The sequence below is a fragment of the Equus przewalskii genome, chromosome 7 (genome assembly GCF_037783145.1).
Source record: "Equus przewalskii isolate Varuska chromosome 7, EquPr2, whole genome shotgun sequence".
NCBI classification, from domain to species: Eukaryota; Metazoa; Chordata; class Mammalia; order Perissodactyla; family Equidae; genus Equus; species Equus przewalskii.
This window is the reverse complement of record NC_091837.1, coordinates 64,593,726-64,614,019: the sequence shown is the minus strand read 5'-3', so window position 1 is coordinate 64,614,019 and position 20,294 is coordinate 64,593,726. Positions and strand designations below refer to the sequence as shown.

The window sequence follows — 20,294 nt, the reverse complement described above, 5'->3', positions numbered from 1 at the left end:
TTTTAATACCAAAGTCATAAAAGCCTCATAAAATGAGTCAGAAATTGTTCCCTTTTTTTTGCTTCCCTGGAATATTTTCAATGTTTTGCATAATCCATTTCTTGAAGTTTTAAGCTATTTAAAAATCATCCTTGGGGCTGTCCCAGTGGCTCAGCACTTAAGTGCACAAGTTCTGCTTCAGCGGCCAGGGGTTCACTGTTTCGGATTCCCGGTGCGGACACAGCACCACTTGGCAAACCTTGCTGTGGTAGGCGTCCCACATAGAAAGCAGAGGAAGATGGGCACAGATGTTAGCTCAGGGCCAGTCTTCCACAGCAAAAAGAGGATGATTGGCAGCAGATGTTAGCTCAGGGCTAATCTTCCTCAAAAATAAAATAAAATAAAATCATCCTTTTATTATTTATTTTTAGGCGAGAGAGATTTTAAACTATCTGTTCAACTTCTTTCATGTTTATAGACCTGGTTATACTGTCTGCTTTGCTTTGGGTAATTTGGAGTAAGTTATATTTTTCTTGAAATTTACCCATTTTATCTAACTTTTCAAAATTTTTGCTACAAAAATTCTTCAAAATTTTTTCTCAGTTTCCTTAATGTCTCCTATATCTATTGTCATGTTCTATTTTTCAATCTTGTTTCCTTTTTTCCTTTGATCAATCTTACTGGAATTTTAATCTATTTTATTAGCTGTTCCAAAGCCAAGTTTTGAATTTACTGATTCTAGTCTTTAACTTTTATGTATATATAAGTTTATAAAATTATAAACTATAATTTATAACAAGATATATAGTTATATATAACAACAAATTATAATAATAATTCTGTTATTTTCTTTGTCTTTTCTTTTCCTTTTGGGGGAATTTGTTCTGCTTTTGTTTTTCAACATCTTAAGCTGAGTGTTTTACTTGTTAGTTCTAAGCTTTCCTTATTTTCTTTTATAAGAATTTAACGCAATAGATTTCCTTCAGGTACCATACTTGCTACATCTCACAAGTTTTGAAATTTAGTATTTTTATTATCATTTGGTTCTAAAAACTTTTAAATTTCCACTATGGTATGTTTTGAGCCATAAATTATATTATTTCCAGATATATGGTTATTAGCAGGCTTATATACATGAAACATGGGAAGAAACAAAGAATTATAGGTAGTTTATATTCATCTGACAAATAAATACAGATTCTAATGTCTTTGCACTTATTATTCTAAACAATGCAGAATCCTCTGAGAATTGTCCTTTTAAGTTACCTTTCAAAATTGTCTTATGTACAGAGCATAACAATGAAAAAGAAATTGCGATGCTGATCACTTTCCCTTCCCAGGCTTTTTAATACAGTGTAATTCCCAGATGCTAATCGTAATTAGCTATCATCACTTATCTTTATCTGTCGAAAGAATCAGCTGATTCTTTTGTTCTTCATTTCTCTTCTCAGTTATAACTGAAACAAGGTCACTAGCTGTACAAGGACAAAGTCCAGTTATTAATATATGAAAGCATATAACGTTATTATTATTTTTATTATTGTTATATTTGTATTCCTCTGAATAGATATACCTGTTGATTCATATGAGGAGAGTTTAGCATGACTTCCCATTTGCAATCTCTTTAACAAAGTAAACAAACAGAAAACTGCAGGGAAAAGTAATATTTGAGAGACGTGTTCTTTTTCTGGACATTATTAACAAAAGTACCTAAAATGGTCTTTGACGATGGAGTAAATCATTCCGGTGACTGAGTAAATCTCATTTCCAGAGTCACGGTCTTTCTGCTCAAAAAATTCCTCTCTCTTATATCATAAGAACTAAATGGTGTAAAAATACTTAATCAGATGATTAAATATTTAGTCACTCAACCAGTGTCTTTGTCTGAACACCTTCTGGTAATCATTTTGATGGATATACCTATAAATTCACTGCCATTATAATTAATTTGATTACTCAGTTAAATAGTAAGTATTTTAAACACCTACTATGAGTTTCTAACTATCCCAGGAGCCATGGGGTATTCAAGAAATACAAAAGGTAACTTTTCTCTGCAAAGAGATAAAGTATACATAAGAAACATGAGAGGAGAAAATAATAAAATTCGAAATGCTGTGTAGTGAGAAAAAACAAACATCCTAAAAAATCATCAAATATTCAGTTACCACTTACGTCGTACTAACCATTTATTCAGCGAAAAATTATGTAAAAACTACTATTTGTAAAATGCTGAGGAATACAACTATGAATAAGAAAGAATTTCTTGCAAATAGCTCACAGTACAATTAAAAAAATAAGTAATTCTAAGCAACTGATTAAGCATGATGGGGTAATTGATATACCGTAAGAAAGACAGAGTGCTTAGGGTATCATGTTGAAGGGCACACATCTGGTCTTTGCAGGCCAGGGAAGGTTGAAACAAAGGCAAAAGTCAAGGAGGATAGAGAGTAAGTAAAAATATTCCAGGAATCAGAAGAATATCATGTGCAAAGAATAAGAGAAAGAATAATACATTTGAAAAAATTGCAATTAGTATAGATGTTAAAGATGTCTGGAAAAATGGCCAAGAGAAGAGGCTGATAAATTGGGAGATGTAAGCTGAGACTAGAACATGAAAGAATTTATAAGCCATAGTAACAAGTTGAGTTATATTCTGAAGGCATTGGTCTTGGAGGTTTGTAAGCAGCTGTGATCAAGTTTATCTTTTCAGAAAACCAACCTTCCTTTATCATGGAAAATGGACTGGGGAGAAGAAAGACCACAGGCTTGCTATAAGGGCTGCTCCATTAATCCAAGAAAGGTGATTGAGACCTGAACTAAGGTACTCACAATCAGATACAGAGAAGTGCTGATTCAAAAGTTGTTGAAGAAGTAAAATGGAAAGACCTAGGGATGTCTTACATGTGAAGCAACAAGAAGGATGAAAGTCAATGACGAGGTTTTAATTGATGACTTCTACTACTTAGTGAATGCTGGTGTCACATACTAGGATAGATGAGGTTTGGGTAAATGAGATAGCGAGTTTTAAATATATTGAGTTGGAAGTGCCTTTGAGATACTTAAGTGACTATAGCCATTAGGGTGCAGATTATATGATGGCTACTGAGCTCAGGAGAGATTCTGGATGAGACATGAAAATCTGGGGGCACCATCATGTAAATGATTCTATGAACCTCAAAACTCTCTACTGAGACAAGCATTATCCCTAACTTGTGGACAGAAACTCTGAGGCTCAGAGTTGTTAAAAGGACTGCCAAGTTGCCACATCTGGCAAATAGTAACACCAATATAAAATCCACATCTATCTTGCTCCAGTGAGTGTTTTCTAAAATTCATTTGCATATTAAACTCTTTTAAAGAAAAATGATTCTCATGAACCCATCCTCTATTTGTTACTTCTTATAAAACTAAATGTGCAGCAAAATGAGTTACAGTATTCTTTTACCTAAACTTTGTATAACAACCAAAATCAAATTTACAAATCAAATTAAAAAAAGGGAAAAAATCCCACAAAATCAATAAAACTCATTTTCAGTACACTAATTTAATGGAATAGATGATATTTAGCTAAGCCTCCACCTACCATTTGCATATGGGCTGATTGCTGTGTTATGAGGTCTTTTCAGTTTGACTGCCCTTACTACTTGTACTATATGATAACTCAGTTTTCCTGTTTGTCCTATTTTGTTTCACTCTTCTGATTACTTATATAAACCTTCAAACTGGTGCACTTTGGGATTTTCTTCCAGAGAGAGGCCAACAACTATTCATTTGCTCTTTTCTCCTAAGTCAGGGTGAACTAAAGAGTATACTCGGTATACACACTATTGGAATCACAAATTCAAAGCAGGCACAAATCCCAGTCGGAGTGTTCGCCCAGATACTGCATAATATGCTTGCATTAATTTTGTAAGCATATATTACCATCAAAATAGAGACCAAACCTTAAAACATTATTGTAGAAAATTCATAAACCTTGGAGGATATTTGGGTAACTACCAAGAGGAAAATTGTTGCCCTGTGCTAATGGGCTTTGCCATACAGCTTTTTGTGGATTTTCTTTTTTTAATCATACATATGATTTAAGGTAGTCTGTTTGTATTGGTTGCCCAAATGAGAACTAGAGTCCTTTAGAAGACATTTTTAGCCAAGTGATTTATTTCTCTAGACTGTTGTCTAAGCTAGGGTTAGATGTTACATAGAGTGTTTTATTATCTACACAGCTTTATTTAAAAGGGAAATCTGTGAGAAAATGGATAATTAAGTTTTGAATATGGGAGAAGGGAATCCCAGGGTCTCTGAGAAAATGACTTCCTAAATGGAGGGAGATGATTCAAAAGGAATACAGAACCTGCAGAAACAGAGCACCTGTTTTACCCTAATAGCCTATGAGTGGTCCTGCGCTGACCATTTATGTGAACATTTCCTGTGAGATGTACTGAATATGCAGCTTCAGCAAAGAGGGCATTTACTGATTCTGCAAAGACAGACCGCTTCAAGTGTTAAAGTAATTAAACGTGGAAGCCAGTAGACTAGGGCGTCTCTAATGCTTGGTAGCCTATGTAAGCAAACCAAAACCCAAGCCAGAGTCCATGCACTCAAAACCAAGAAAATGAAACTTAAGAACAGCCAATCACAAATAGCTAGCTAGGCTTTCCCAAACAAGGTAACCACTTATGCTGTAACCTATCAAATAATTGCTTTGCTTCTAGATCTTCTCTTTAAAAACCTCTCTCCTAGTCTCCTGGCTTCCCTCTTGTGCTGCATCATCCCAAAGGGCCTTCTTCAAATAGCAGTGAGAGTGAATTTTTTAAACATAAGCATCTCCTGCCTCCATTTTTACATCACTCAGAAACTTCCGGTGGCTTCCATCCCACTTAATATCAAAATCAAATCTTTGTGCTGTGTTTTTCTGCCACATTGGCTTTCTCCTTCATCAGAGACGCAACCCTTGCAGTCCCTTCCACATGGAATCTTCTTTCCCAGATTTTTGTGTGGTTGCCTGCTTCTCGTCATTCAGGTCAGCTTAAACGACTCTGCTTCTCATCCCCCGGCTCATCTTAGCTCTCCCTTTGACCTTTGAGGAAGCTCTCTCCTGCCACTCTGCATCCCACTATCCCATTTTATTTTCTTCCTAACACTTATCAATATCTGAATTAAATAAGTATTTTTATTGTGTGTGTGTGTGTGTGTGAGGAAGCTTGGCCCTGAGCTAACATCTGTTGCCAATCTTCCTCTATTTTATGCGGGATGACGCCACAGCGTGGCCTGACAGCAGTGCTAGGTCATCCGCACCTGGGATCAGAACCTGCAAACTCCAGGCCACTGAAGTGGAGTGCAAGAACTCAACCACTACGCCACCCAGCTGGCCCCCAAAATAAATATTATTTTTTAAAAACTAATGTGTTTATTATCTTTCTCCCTCATTCAAAATGTCGTTTGCTCAAAGGTAAGCATTTTATCTGTCTTGTTCACTGCAATGTTTCCACTCTCTAGAACAGTGCCTGGTACATAAATGATATACAATGAAAATTTGTTTGCTGATTGTTGTGAATTTTTAATGGAAACAAATACAAGTCCACTGATATTGCCATGGTTAGAGAATGATGGAATATTATGATCTAGAATAAGGAACCTCGGACAATTAGGACAAAAATTATTATTTACAGCCGACTGAGCTGAAGTTCTGAGAGATACACTAGTCAGTGAGAAAGCTGGGTCTAGAATTTGGGAAAACTGAAGGTCACTCTAGTGTTATCTATCTTTTGTTTTATTTTTACTACTAGTCAGTATGAATGTGGTCAGAAAAAGAGATATTTAATTACCTGTGAACCACTTATATAGCTGTGTATTTGTTTGGGCTCAGGATTTGTGTGGGAGACAAAACCACTCCGAGATATAAACATCGCCCTCAAGGAAGCTAGTGTCTACATGGAAGGATAAACTTATTTTTTCTTGAGTCATTTATTTCAGACAATTAAAAGAAATCTTAAGCATCTAAGCAGGATCAAGAGAGAGGTTGAGACTCAACAAATATGGAGAACTGAAATTAGTAGATACATGACTAACAGCTGGAAGAGAGAGCTTGGAGAGCAGACTGTGCTGAGCTCTCATTTGAGGAAGAGAAGGGATTATCCGCGGAAAGGGAGAGGGCAGAAGGAAGAAAAGCAGAGTCAGAACACAACAAAGGAGTCTGCAGCATTAATATAGGGCATTCAGTTTGGTTTTGGGTAGAACTGGGAAACCAAATTAAAACTAGTGCTGACCCATCCATTTCTTTTAACTGGAAAACTCCACAGAGTGAAATACAGAAGGTTGGAATAAGATGAATGGACGGCAGGGAGGCTAAGAACAAGCAAGCACAGTGTCTCACCTCAGAGATTTTCAGGGAAGCTTCCAAATGAATTGGATTTTGGAAAACACGAGCGTTGTAGGGGAAGCGAATAAAATAAGGACAGGAGAGGGAACTAGGAAGAGGCAAAAGGATACAGAAAATCGTACTTAAATGATAGACACAAGGACAATGAGGAAAAGTGAGAATGAAGCCTGCACTGTTAAGAAAGCCACATTTTGCAACTGAAGGGTGTACAAGCAGATTGTGGAGTCAAATGCCCTGTGGCCAGAACCACGTTTGTTGAATAGTAGATGGGGTGTGCCTGAAACAGAGTTCCATTCAACCACAGAAAGGGAAAGGAAGCAAGAGGAGCAGAGTGAGGCACAGAAAATCACAGAATTAATAAAAAGACGCAGAGAGGAGGAAGAAAGGAAAGGATGAGGGAGAAAAGAAAAGAAAGAAAAAAGGAAAAAAAGAAACCAAACGAAGTTTACATTATGAAACGACACAGGAAACCTATGTTTAATTTCCGTTACCTGGTGCACAAAGTTAGCCCATGTGTGCTGAATCCTTGGAGGAGCCTGGCATCATCAGTTACCGAGTAGACACTTCTATCGACGCCTGCTTTATTTTCCAAATCCAATAATGCAGTACAATAGCCATCAAAGCCTGGAAATAAATGTCTCTGCGCTTCCTCAGGAATCACTTTGATTGGCAAATAACTGTAACTGCATCATTACCATTTAATGTCTCGGGCAGTTCAATGGTACCTGGAAGATAATAAAGAGGTGTCAGTATTATTCATATCTTTTAATTGCTCCTATTCGCGTTTCTTTTGTTATCCTGTGGGCAAAATTGTAACACTTGGCTAGGCATACGGTGGATAAAGGAGACGTAACAGTCCAGACTAAAATACTCTCCTAAGTACCCATTACACTGGATAGCTATGAGCAACAATATAACTTTGCAATAAAACCTACTTACTGCTAAAAATTAAAATTGCTTTTAACAGTTTTATTGCATGCAAACAATTAAAATAATTATATCAAGTTGCAGCTGCTGTTCTGGTAGGTCTGGCTAAGAAATAAAGTAAAAGGGAAAGAAAAATAAAAGAAAGCAAAGAGAAAGAAAGACAAAAGAAAGCGTACATCCCTAGAGCACACGCAACAACTTTGTGAAAGCAGAGAATCTGGGATCTGGCACTGCTCTTTCCTGCAAGTCATTCACTATTCACATAGTTGTAAGAATTTTCTTCTGTACACTTCCATGTTTATAAGAGAAATGAAATAATGCATTCCACACTGTAAGGTTTCTCAGAACATTTTGAGTGTTTGTTTTTTGTGAGGTGTGAGAAATATCTCTTTACAGAATACCTAAGCAGTCTCTTCACCTTGATTTAGAACACTGTCAACAAGTCAGACATCCCCACGCAGGGGTGAGTAAAATTTTTTTCAAAGGAATCCAGAAAATTGGAAATCTCACTAGCTCCGAAGTTTTATTTGACCGTATACTTTTGTGCATTAATTTCAGGTAAACAATTGTGTATTCTGAGAATTCAGTAAGAAACTGCATGACTTCTCTGAGCCTGGGACTGTCTGAAGTTCTGTGGAACAAAAGAAGGCAAGATAATGCATACAGATATTAGACAAGTAAAACCATATGAGTTCCAATTCAGTCCACATTCCATTCTTTGCACCTTTTTATTAACACGCATGGTTGAATAAGCTGAGAGACAAGAATGACCTGAGAAGACAAGACTGACACAAAATCAGATCTTATTCCCAAACTAGTACTAGGTAGCTGGGCCTAAATCCATGATCATTTCTTTATTCATCACAGTTATACCAAGCACCTGTTAGATGCCAGCATTCTATTACTCATGTAGAATGAAACAGTGAATAAGGCCCAGCCCCTGACCATGAGGAGCTATATTGGGAAAAATTGAGACATAAAGAAGTTATTGTAATGTTCTCAGTCCTGGAGGAAAGTTTTGAACAAAATATAAGTGTTTCTTTAATAACGTAATAGCAAGTAAGTAATTTTTCTTCCCGATTACATAATTTGAAACCATGTTTCTCGGCTGTCAAAATGAATAACCACATGCATTTTGAGAGGTTGTTTGGAAAATAATAACTGTCATTCATTGTGTCTGCTAAGTTTCCGTATCCATGTGTATTACAAAAAATTATTTACAGAGATGGGAAGGCAGATTAGGTCATGGTAAGAGCTCAGACTCTGGTGTCAGATCGTCTGGGTTTGAATCTTGTCTCTGCCACTTATTGGCTATGTAACCTCAGGCAAGCCAGTTTCCATATTTGAAAAACATGAACAATATTAATACTTATCTCATAGAGCTATTGTGGAGACTAAATTGGTTAATATAGGTGCAGTTCTTGGCACAGAGAAAGCATTCCATGGATGTTAGCTCTATGATTACCTCTATTAGCTTCACAGAAAGCCTATGAAATGAGCACTATCCTTTCTACTTAGATTGGCAATTGTAGTTCAGAGAGTTAAGGAATGCTGTGTTCCATGTACCATGAACAGACACAAGAGAAGAAATTCAAATTCAAAAGTTTAACTCTAAAGATATTGTAATAAGTCTGAATTTCTCTTCTAAACTGTTTCATTTATCCCTCCAGCCTCACTTAATAAACCCATCCAGGCTCTATGTTAGCACAATCCCACTTGGCTTTGAAAATCATTTAGTTATTTCTCTAGTGCCCAATATTATGCTAGTCTCTGGTGTCAGCCTTTTGATGAACAGAATTTTTTTATTTCAATTTATATGAGTTTAATTTCTCTTTCTTTTATGGCTTATGCATTTTGTGACTTGTTTCAGGAATCATTCCCCGATCAAAATCATAATAATCGTCTCCTATATTGTCTTCCAAAAAAGTTACCTTTTATTTTTTCTCTTTAAATACCTGGACATGGTTTTTATGTATGGTTTTAGGTAAGGTACACTTTCATTGATTTCCATGTAATAACCAATAGTCAATTGTCTCAAGACCATTTGTTAAAAGTAAAGAACTGATGTGCAACTTACCTACAAATTTACAATAACAAATTATCCTCATCCAGTTTCCAAAAATGCATGGACTGAAATTCATCATATTGCCTATCTCTGTATCAATATCACCCTGTCATGATTGCTTTTAAGGCATACCTCATCTATTTTTTTAAGCGTAGCCTTGGCTCTTCATGGAGTTTTTTCTCTTCCATATAAATTATAGAATTAGTTTGTCAAGTTCCAATAAACAAATGAGGCATGAAGTTTCTAGTTGGAACTGTATTGACTCTAAATGTGAATGTGTGAGATTTGACATGTTTCCAATCCATGGACATAGTGATTTCCTAAATACATTTAGGTATTAGTAAGTATCTTTAAATAGCATTTTATAGTTTCCTTCCTAAAGAATTGTGCATTTTAGATTAGTTCTCAACTACTTTATTATTTATTCTATAAATGATATTTTTGAAAAATGGTATATTTTTGTTGTCATATATATGTATAGTGAATATCTATAGACTATAATATACATACACATAGACATATATAATCGATAAATTGACAACTTGCTAACCTCATTAGTTCCAACGATTTGTCTATAGAGTTTGTATATACTCCATGCAGATAATTATATTGAATTTTTACTTCTTCATTTCAAAGCTTATACTTCTTTTTCTTGCCATACTGTGCTCTGTGGGACTTTCAGTACAGTGCTGAACAGAATGACAGTGATGGGAGAGGGCACCTTCTCTTTTTATCATTTAAAGAGAATGTTTCAATGTTTCATCAGGTAGCAGGCTGTTTGCTATGATGTACTTTGAAAATATATTTTATTCCTAATTTCTATTTAAACATTTTTATGGAAATAAACATATCAAATCTGTTTTGACTTCTATTGACTGTAAAGATTATAATGTTTTTCTCCTTGAATCAGTTAATGTAGTTTTATTGATCAATTTCCTAAGGCTAGGTTAGTTTTTCATTCCTCATGTAAATCCAGTGTGGTCTTCATGTCTCCTGCTGGGATTGGATGTATCAATATTTTACTGAAAAATTTCACTGTGATTTATTGAGTGAGACTGGGACCATGGTTTTCCTTTCTCATACTTCCTTGTCAGATTTTGGTTTCCCTATTAGAGTAGCCTCATAGAAACTGAGAAGAAGAGTGTTCCCTCCACTTTTTAAATTTTGGCCAGTGGTAGAAGATTTGTAATTTGTTCCCTGCGTGTTTAGCAGGGTTTCACAATATAACTCTCCATATCTAGTGTTTTATTTGGAGGAAATTTTAAGATTTTATCTTAACGTTTAAAAGATTATGAGACCCTTCAGGATTTTTCTCTCTTTTCAGTTTCATTTTGAGAAGTTAAACTTCTAGGAATTTGATAATTTTGTGTAAGCTTTTTAACCTATTACTATGATATTTTGTAATCTTTTAGTATCTTTTTATCACATACACCATATAATGTCACTATCACCATTCCGTGTGTGTGTGTGTGTGTGTGTGTGCGTGTGTGTTAGACCTCTCTTTACCAGTGTATTTCTGGAGTTTTGGCATTGTTATTAGTCTTTTAAGAGAACTAGCTTTTGGGTTTTTCAGTGTTTACTATTGATATTCAGACAGTCTTGCTTTGTACTGTTTTTGATACACTGTTTTAATTTCAATTCTTCTGGTTAAAGTGCCAGTCTCCCAACAACACACTTAAAATTTCAGTTATCACAGTATATTAACTGTGAGTAATTGCATAATCATGTCACTTTTTTTTTTTTTTTGAGGAAGATTAGCCCTGAGCTAACATCTGCTGCCAATCCTCCTCTTTTTGCTGAGGAAGACTGTCCCTGAGCTAACATTCATGCCCATCCTCCTCTCCTTTATATGTGGGACGCCTACCACAGCATGGCTTGCCAAGCAGTGTCATGTCCGCACCCGGGATCTGAACCAGCAAACCCCTTGCTGCCAAAGCGGAATATGCGAACTTAACCACTGCGCCACCAGGGCAGTCCCATCATGTCACTTTTTTTCATATTCTGTTGGTGATTGATCGCTGAGCATCTGTTACTCAGTTCATGAACAGACAGCAAAATATGTGGTTGAGTTGCCTCCTTGTCTCCAAGGGTAAACATGACATTGTTAGATATGGATAATCCAAAGAAAGAATTGACCAACAAAGATGAAAGTGCAGGGGCTGGCCCTGTGGCTGATTGGTTAAGTTTGTGCTCCACTTCTGCCGCCAAGGGTTCACCAGTTCAGATCCTGGGCACAGATCTACACACCACTCACCAAGCTATGCTCTAGTGGCATCCTACATAGAAGAACTAGAGTGACCTATGACTAAGATATACAACTAGGTACTGGGGCTTTGGGGAGAAAAGAACAAAAAAGAGGAAGATTGGCAACAGATTTAGCTCAGGGCCAATCTTCCTCACCAAAAAAAAAAAAAGAGAGAGAGAGAGAGAGGGAGAGTGAGAGAGAGAACATGCAGCAAAGAAATCAAAAATAAATCACTGAAAGTAATATGGGAAGTGATTCGAAGATTTGAAAATGAAGCAACAAAGCAAAGATAGGACAAAATCTAGGTATGCTTGAAAAAGTCTGATGAATTTTGAAAACAAGGTAAAGTCATTTCAGCATTTTGTGGTTTAAATTTCAGTAAGTATAGAGAGCTGTTTATGATTGAAATAGAGCATTTCCTTCTCTTTTGGACAGAAAAAGGCTCTAATAAAACAAAAATCCCAATCAAGCATCCCATTCAGGCCAAAGAACTAAAGTTTCCTGCCACATTGAAAGAAAACAGTAATTACAAAGAAACTAAAAATCACAAAAACTTTTTTAGCTTGGTTTTAGAATAAATATGACGTAAAGCACACAAGTGAAAACATTGAAACATGACAGGAATATGTTTGAACGAGTAATATGTGCGCAGTATGGCAGAAACTTTGACCATATTGCACAAATAATTTGTAGAATTCAAATAGAATGTAAAGGGAGTTCTAGTAGAAATACGTGACTGTGGGAATATCATTGACACTGACACTTTTTGAGAGACCATAGATATACAGCCAGGGACACTTAATCAGGGTGAACTTTTGGAAGTAAGTGAGGAAAGTGGTTGCATCGAAAAGGATGAAGATGTCCCAGAGGAAGTGATACTGACAAATATTTCACAACGTTGAAAATGTGAAGAGTAAAATATTGGAAGCTAATCCAATTTAGAAAGGAGCATAATTCACCAGTGTGTAAATAAGGTATCATAAGTTATTCAATAAGAAGAAGGCAATCAAATCACTCAATAATTTTCTTACAAAAATAAAATATGTTAATTCTCAATGGATCTAATGTTTTAATGTATAAATACTAAATAAATATTAGTTTTAGTATTTTTATTTCCTTATAACCAACAATGAGAGAGCTTTTACTATATTGACAAAACTTAAGTCATAGAACAATTGTAATTTTTCCCCCGGATTAATAAGATTGTTTGTATGTTTCACCTGGCATGGTTATTGTTACTGTCTGTGCAGAGTAAGTACCACCTGTATTTGCTTTCTATTTCATTATTTTCTGTTCTTTGCTTATTATGTTCATTATTCCTTCCAAGCTTGTTTGAAAGCTTACTCTATCAATTTCTTTTCCTAATTCCTTTGATTGAATGTTTAACTCATTAATATTTAGCCTTTCCTATTCATAATATTTGCATTTAAGATAATCTTTTCTAATTCCTATTGTGATTGTTTTTCTTTTACATAGGAGTTTATTGGAAGATCATTGCTTAATTCAAATACGCACGATATTAGCTGCATCTCTCTCTGTTATCAACACCTAACCTAATTGCATAGTGATAAGACGATACCATCTATGTCGTATCAATCCTTTGCGATTTATTAATTCTCGCATTGTGGCGAAATGTGTGGCCAACTTTTTGAAATATTTATTTATATTTTTATCCTGCTTGAGATTATTAGGGCTTTCTGAATCTACTGTTGTCATTCATCACTTCTGAAAACCTCAGTCATTACGTATTCAACTATTCTTCTCTATCATTCTCTTCTTTCTGGACATATATTAAATGCTCTGCCCTTATACTCTATGTCTACTAATTGTTCATATTTTTCATTTCTTTTATACTTTCTGTGTTGCACTCCTGATGATTTCTTTAACTTTATATTCCAAGTCTTTAATTCCCTTATTAAATGGGCTTAATCTGCTATTGTCATTCCACTGTCTTAAATTTCTATTATATATTTTTATTATGTTATTTTTAATTTTAAAAAGTTCTCCTTAGTCATTTTGTATGGTCTTTTACTGTTAATCCTGTTTTCAATTTCTTCTTTTTTAAGTATATTAAAAATTATTTTGTTTTCTGAGTCCACAAATGCTGATAAGTGAGGAATTCATGGATCTGATTCTGTTATGTGTTTGCATGTATGTGTTTCTTTACTTAGCTTTAGCTCATAAAGCATCATTTTTTGTGTGTGGATGTGTTTGTTTTTGACTCTCTTTTTCTTTTGTCCAAGAGGTCATAGTTCTTGGAGCTACAAATATGAAAAGTCTTTGAGGCTAAATTCAAGGATGAGTCCCTTATGAGGAGATTTGCTTCTGCCTGTTTCCTGGGGAACTACCTATCAGGGGCCACTTTACCACAAACAAATAGCTTGATTTTTTTTTCCAGACCATTCAGGTAACATGAATTTGGATTTAGGAGCCATAAGAGAGCCTGGCTATGGTTATAAACTCTTATGACAGATTTTTTTTCCCTTCTCATTCAGCAGCCATGTTCACCACTGGAATTTCTGTTTGGACTCTCCAAAGTGATGGAAGGTTTACTTCTATTGCTCCTGCTCCCTAAGAGTTAGGCCTTTGGGGTCTCAGCTTTATGTGGGGTTGTCTCCTCTTAGCCTCTCCCTCTTGTGCAAATCTGAATTTTTTCCTCTCCCACGTGTGTCATGAAGCAATGAAAAACCAAAGTTCATGTTCACTGGGTTTAACAAATATCCTGAAGATGGAAGCCGGACCCTGTGCTCATCTTACTTTTCTGAGTTCCCCCTCTCCTTAATTTTTGGTTTGTGAAATTCCTTTCTTTTTTCTCTAGTGCATTGGAATATTTAAAAATATGCTTTCAAATAATTTTACATTGTTTCCCAACACAATTGAAACCTTGGTCAGCATACCAGATCTGCCAAATATCCAGAAGAGGAGCCCCTCATCCAGTCCTCTCTATCACTCTAACATGCTTGTGTTTTATCGCTGTTTTAATTGCCTGGAATGATCTCTTTGCTTGTATCATTCCCTTTCTCTATGAATAAGCATGTAAGTTCCATAAGAGGAGGTACTTTTTTGTTGTTATTTTTGTGGTTTTTCCCTACTATAATCCCAGTGCCTAGAACAATACTTGCCACATAGGAGCATAATAATATTTTTTGGAATGGAATAGTGATGAATTTCACGTGGTTAGAATGATCAGAGCCTGAAGTAGCCCAGTTTCCTTTCTCTCTCTCTCATTAAATCTTCTCACTTTCTTTCGTGTGGTACTGGTTCCAAAGTTATTACAAGGGCATGAGAAAGCATTAGTTTTACATCTCATTGAAGCTACAGGTTCCAAAATTCAGATTTAAGATGGAGAGGGCCAAAGCCACCTAGGTCTGCTGTGTTGGCAAAAGCAGTGTTCTATTGGTCCAACACAACTTAGCAGCTTCCTGAATGGCAAAAGCCTGATTAATAATAGAGCAGGCCTGTACCTAAAGAGCGCCAAGGCAGTATTTGGGTATTTATTATTTCCTGCCTAAAACCATCTTAATAGCACTCTTGACTCTACTCTTTACTACTGCCCATTTGGAATTTCATCACCTGTCCCCAGCAATGATATCATTTCTCCTCAGATTACTCTCTTTGCCTTAAATTTGATTTTGTTTTGGTTTGTTTGCTTTCTTTCTGGCTATTGGACAAATCCATGTTGCCAAATACTCTGACTACAAACTTTCATTTAGATTTCTGGCCACATGGGTTTGTCCCACATTGTAATACAAATTCCTATTATGAACCTAAGTTATTTACCATTTCTTGCAGGAAAGGAATCACTCTTCCTAGATAAGGAGTTCTAAATTTATGTATGTGTGTGTGTGTGTATACATAGATGCTTATGGTCATTCAGTAAAAGAGCCCAACATTTTAGAACAAAAAATAGACATATGACTCGCTCCCCACTCAACTCTAATTTATTCATTTTATTCATTCAATGAAACAATATTTATCTTTTTCTAGATTCATCTAGACTCAGTTAGTGTCTGCTTTATGATCTATTGTTTTAAGTATGTTGCTAGGTCCATTTGCTTTAAAGAAAGCTATTTATTTCAGAAGTTTGACTTCAATAAAATGTGTTCTTATCTAAATGTTTTAATATTTCCCTTGAAAAAAAATGCAACTCCTAAATTAAAGCTGTAATTTCCTAACTTTAACACATGAAATGACTCTTCCCTGTGCTGCTCAATTCTGTTCATTTTCATTTGCAAAATGTACTTCTACTGGTTTTCATATTATAATCTTTACTGTGTATTAAACCTACCTCCTTTAAAAGATTGTTCTAAGATAAAGTTGAATCCAATGTTTTATTGATGAGTCTGGAGAGAAAGGCTCTTTCAACATCCCCAAGATTGGAGAAAGCTTATTGGTCTTTACCTGTGGCACTATCTTAAATAGCATCACTAATCTTTATAGAGCAAAAGAAGCCATTTCTTTCATTGTTAAGTCTCAGTGTTGGGTTTCAGAACTATCAAAACCTGAAGGCAATGCCTCAGGCATTTCTATCGCTGGTCATTAATATAAAAGTGAGAAGGGCATTACTAGCTGTTGTTATCACACAGTGAATTTACTTTTATTTCTGAAGAGAGAAAAAAAGAGCATATTAATGCTCTTGCTTCTCTTGGCTCTTTTCCCCTGCTGATAATTAAAGTGCTTAGAAAATAAAATAGCCACAGATGTTTATCAGAAACATGGAAGGTATTAAAAATGATTGTGTGTATCTTTCTTCCATTTGCAAGAAGCAGACAAGTTATTATTCAATTATTATGCATTTACCTGAGGCAATCTCCAAAAGAGTCTAATACCCAAGTTTCTTGCCAAGCTTCTTTAAATCTCACTTTTTAAGAATACTTGTAGGGTAAATCTTCTGGAATGATAAGAATGTTATCTTTACTAGAAAACGATTATAAGCTGAACACTAGAAACAAAGGATAATTTTTAAATTGAGGAACAAATAGAGAGAATGTACACAACATCTGCATATTTTTTTTCTTATACTTGAGAGAAAATTGACCAAACAAATGTAGTTTAGTCTTCACTTAATTTTCAGGTGTAGACACAGTTTAAAAGAAGTAAATGTGTCTGATTCCAATTAAAGAGATAATAGAGATATGAGTGGCAACCTCTTTTTTTTAATTTTGAAAAACTAAGGCATAAGATTGTTAAAATAATTGTCTCCCATAATAAAATGCTTTACATGCCTTTTCTAATCCCCTTACTATACTTTTGCTAATGCTGAGCTCACAACCAGCTCCCACTGGAAACACTGGATAATGTCAATTACCTTATAAATGCAAAAACTTTGAACTCTCAGACTCTCAAATATATGACACGAGACGCAAATATCTATTATCTAGTTCTTGTGTATTTTCCTGATATCAAACCCGTGTTTCCAAACTGATGCCCCAAGGCCCCACAAACACTGTCAGAACAAAACTAGTAAACGTATTACTCATCCTCCCAACCCCCACCCTCAACACACAGTCTGTTTATTCTCAGTTTGTATTTTTTATTTTAATTATTGGTCACCATTCATCAGAAACAATAATCTAGTAATTTTTGACCCCTCTTTCTCTCTGCGCATCTACTTGATTATCAGAGCTTACAAATTCTCCCTTGAGAATCTACCCCTCCATCCCCTTTAGAATGGCTTATTTCAGAGTCTCCTCTTATCCCTCCTCTGAAGCACTGAACAATTTTCTAACTCTTCTTACTACCAACAAATATCTCCTCATTGAGCTTTACTTCCCACACTGCTACTAGAACTAGCAGCCAAAAATGTCAAATCACATTAATTTTCTGCTTTAAAAAAAGGCATCTTGGAGGCTAAAGAGCAAAGATCATCTCCTAAGTATGAAATGATGTCTTCTGGAATCTCGACCCAACCTATTACCACATCTTTAATGCAGAAGAATCTATTTCCACATCACAGTTCTTACTATTCCTCAGGTCTGCCAGATCTTTAGTATTCCAGCACCTTTGCAGATATGATTCCTTCTGTAAGGACTACCCTTTCTCTCTTGTCTACCTAACAAGCACCAACTCGTCATTAGAAACCTTTGCACATCTCCCCTCTGTGAAGCCTGTTGCATCTTCTTTCTCAGAACTAATAGTCTTCTCCTTTGTATTTCCACAAAAATTTCTTCAAACTTCCTTTAAAATAATTATTTCATATTCTTATAATTTTTTTTTTCTTTCTTTTCTTTTTGTCTATCTTTCTAACTTCTCAGTGAGCTTTTTGGTAAATAGCACTATGACCGCATTATCACCAAGGCTGAAGGTGCATCTTCACTTTTAAGTGCTCAATGTATATTTGAAAACCTTAAACTCTTACCTCCTCTGTAAACATTGCTCTGTTTTTCCAGCTTATGCTGATCACCCCATCCTCAAAACTCCACATTATAATTTAAGCAAATAATTTGACAATATAATTTCATGTGAATAAATCTTCCCTTACAATTGAAGTTTACAAATGTAGCTGGGCAATTAAGAGGCAGCTAGATAAGCCTGACAAACACATGAATAAATAGATGGGAAAGAAAGATGGAAGGGAGGAAGGAAGGGAGGAAGGGAGGGAGAAAGGCAAAGAGCAAGGAAGGAAGGGAGGAAAGAAAGAAGTAGGAAAGGAAGGAAGGAAAACCAGGGCTAAGAGACTGAATACACAAATGACAACGGCCAAATCATATTTGACAAAAGAACTCTGACCCAAAACCTCTTCAGCAAACAGCTCAGAGAACCAAACTTTAAGCTCTGCAGCAATCAGCCCAGATCAGTCAGGACTTGGTAAAGGACTCGATTTTCCTATTTTTTGCCCCCTCTCCCACAACCGCTAAAAAGTTATTTCAAACTAAGAGGCTCTTTCCTTCCAATGCAATCCGTGAACATCCGGTCCTCCACTTGTGTCTCCAGTCATTTTTCTGACTGGTGAAGTCTCAGCCCTTTCTGAGGTAAATCCTCTATGATATGTTCTCGTTGTTTCCTTTTTCATCCTTTGTTCAGATTCTGCATCAAAAGACACCTTGTAAGTAAAGCTGGGAAAATCCGAACAACGTTGGTGGATTTTATCAACGTCAGTATCCTGGTTACGATATTCTATTATAGTTTTTTTTAGAGACTTTATTTCTTAGAGAAGTTTTCCGTACAGTACAATTGAGTAGAAGGTGTAGAGCTCTCTCTTACACCCCTTGCCCCCTCACAGGCATAGCCTCCACCTTTACCAACATTTCCCATCGCAATGGAACATTTGTGACAGCAGAGGAAACTATGCATGTCATTATCATCCCAAGTCCATAGTTTGCATTAGGGTTCACTCTTGGTTTTGTATAGTCTATAGGTTTGGACAAATTTATAATGATGTGTATTATATATGTAGTTTCCTTTTATTATCGTACAGAGCAGTTTCATGCCCTAAGAATTCTCTGTACTCCATCTATTCATCCTTCTCACCCCTTTAACCCTGGGAAACCTGTGATCTTTTACTGTCTTCAAAGTTTTGTCTTTTCCACAAGGTCATATAGTTGGAATCACAGAGTACGTAGCCTTTTCAGATTGTCTTCTTTTATTCAGTAATATGCATTTAAGATTCTTTCCTTTTTTTTTCATGGCTTATAGCTCATTCTTTTTTAGCGCTAGATAATATTCCTTTGTCTGGATGTATCACAGTATATTTATCCATTCACCTGCTGAAGGACATCTTGGTTGCTTCCAAGTTTTGGCAATTATGAATAAAGTTGCTATAAACATCTGTGTGTAGGTTTCTATGTAGACATAAGTTTTCAACTCCTTTGGATAAACAATAAGGAAGGCAATTGCTGGATCGTATGATAAGAGTATGTTTAGTTTTCTAAGAAAGTGCCGAACTGTCTTGCAAAGTGGCTGTACCACCTTGCATTCCCACCAACAACGAATGAAAGTTCTGGTTGCTCCACATCCTTGCTAGCATTTGGTGTTGTCACTATTCTGGATTTTGACCATTCTAATCGCTATGTAGTGATAGCTCATTGTTGTTTTAATTTGCATTTCATTGATGACATATGATGTGAAACATCCTTTCATGTGCTTATTTGCCTTCTGTATGTCTTATTTTGGTGAGGTATCTGGTAAGGTCTTTGGTTCATTTTTTAATCGGGTTGTTTGTTTTCTTATTGTTGAGTTTTAAGAGTTCCTTGTGTATTTGGGATAACAGTCCTTTACCAGATAAATCTTTTACAAATATTTTCTCCCATACTGTGGCTTATCTTTTCATCCTCTTCATGGGGTCTTTCACAGAGCAGACATTTTAAATTCAATTAAGTCCAGCTTATTAATTCTTTCTTTCATGGACAGTGCCTTTGGTGTCATATCTAAAAAGTCATCACCAAACCCAAGGTCTTATATGAGACACAAGCAGAGTGCTTTGGATTCTTTTTTAAATTTTTGTTTAAAATAATATATTAATACTTGCAATAACTTTTTTGACAATGCTAACAGAATTAATTTATATTGAATTGTGCTGTACAAACATCTCAAATATTTTTCTTTTGATTTCTTTAAGTCATATATCTTTCTTTGATATATGTGTGTATGACCATGTTACACTTTGTCTCATTAGATGTGGGATATTGCTTTCAAAATATCTGATCTCCCTTCTAGTTATAAGCCACCTGAAAATTTGTTAACCACGTTTTTAATGCTAT

The 20,294-nt window shown here is 35.6% G+C and overlaps 1 long non-coding RNA gene across 1 annotated transcript; it reads right to left on the bottom strand.

The window, feature by feature from the left end:
• Window positions 1–857: 857 nt before the first annotated feature.
• Window positions 858–16,486, bottom strand: LOC139084553 (uncharacterized). Its single transcript, XR_011542027.1, has 3 exons — window positions 16,396–16,486; window positions 6,850–7,083; window positions 858–1,454 (listed from the first exon to the last, which is right to left on the bottom strand). It is a non-coding gene; the product is annotated as an uncharacterized lncRNA (long non-coding RNA).
• Between the last annotated feature and the right edge of the window lie 3,808 nt (window positions 16,487–20,294).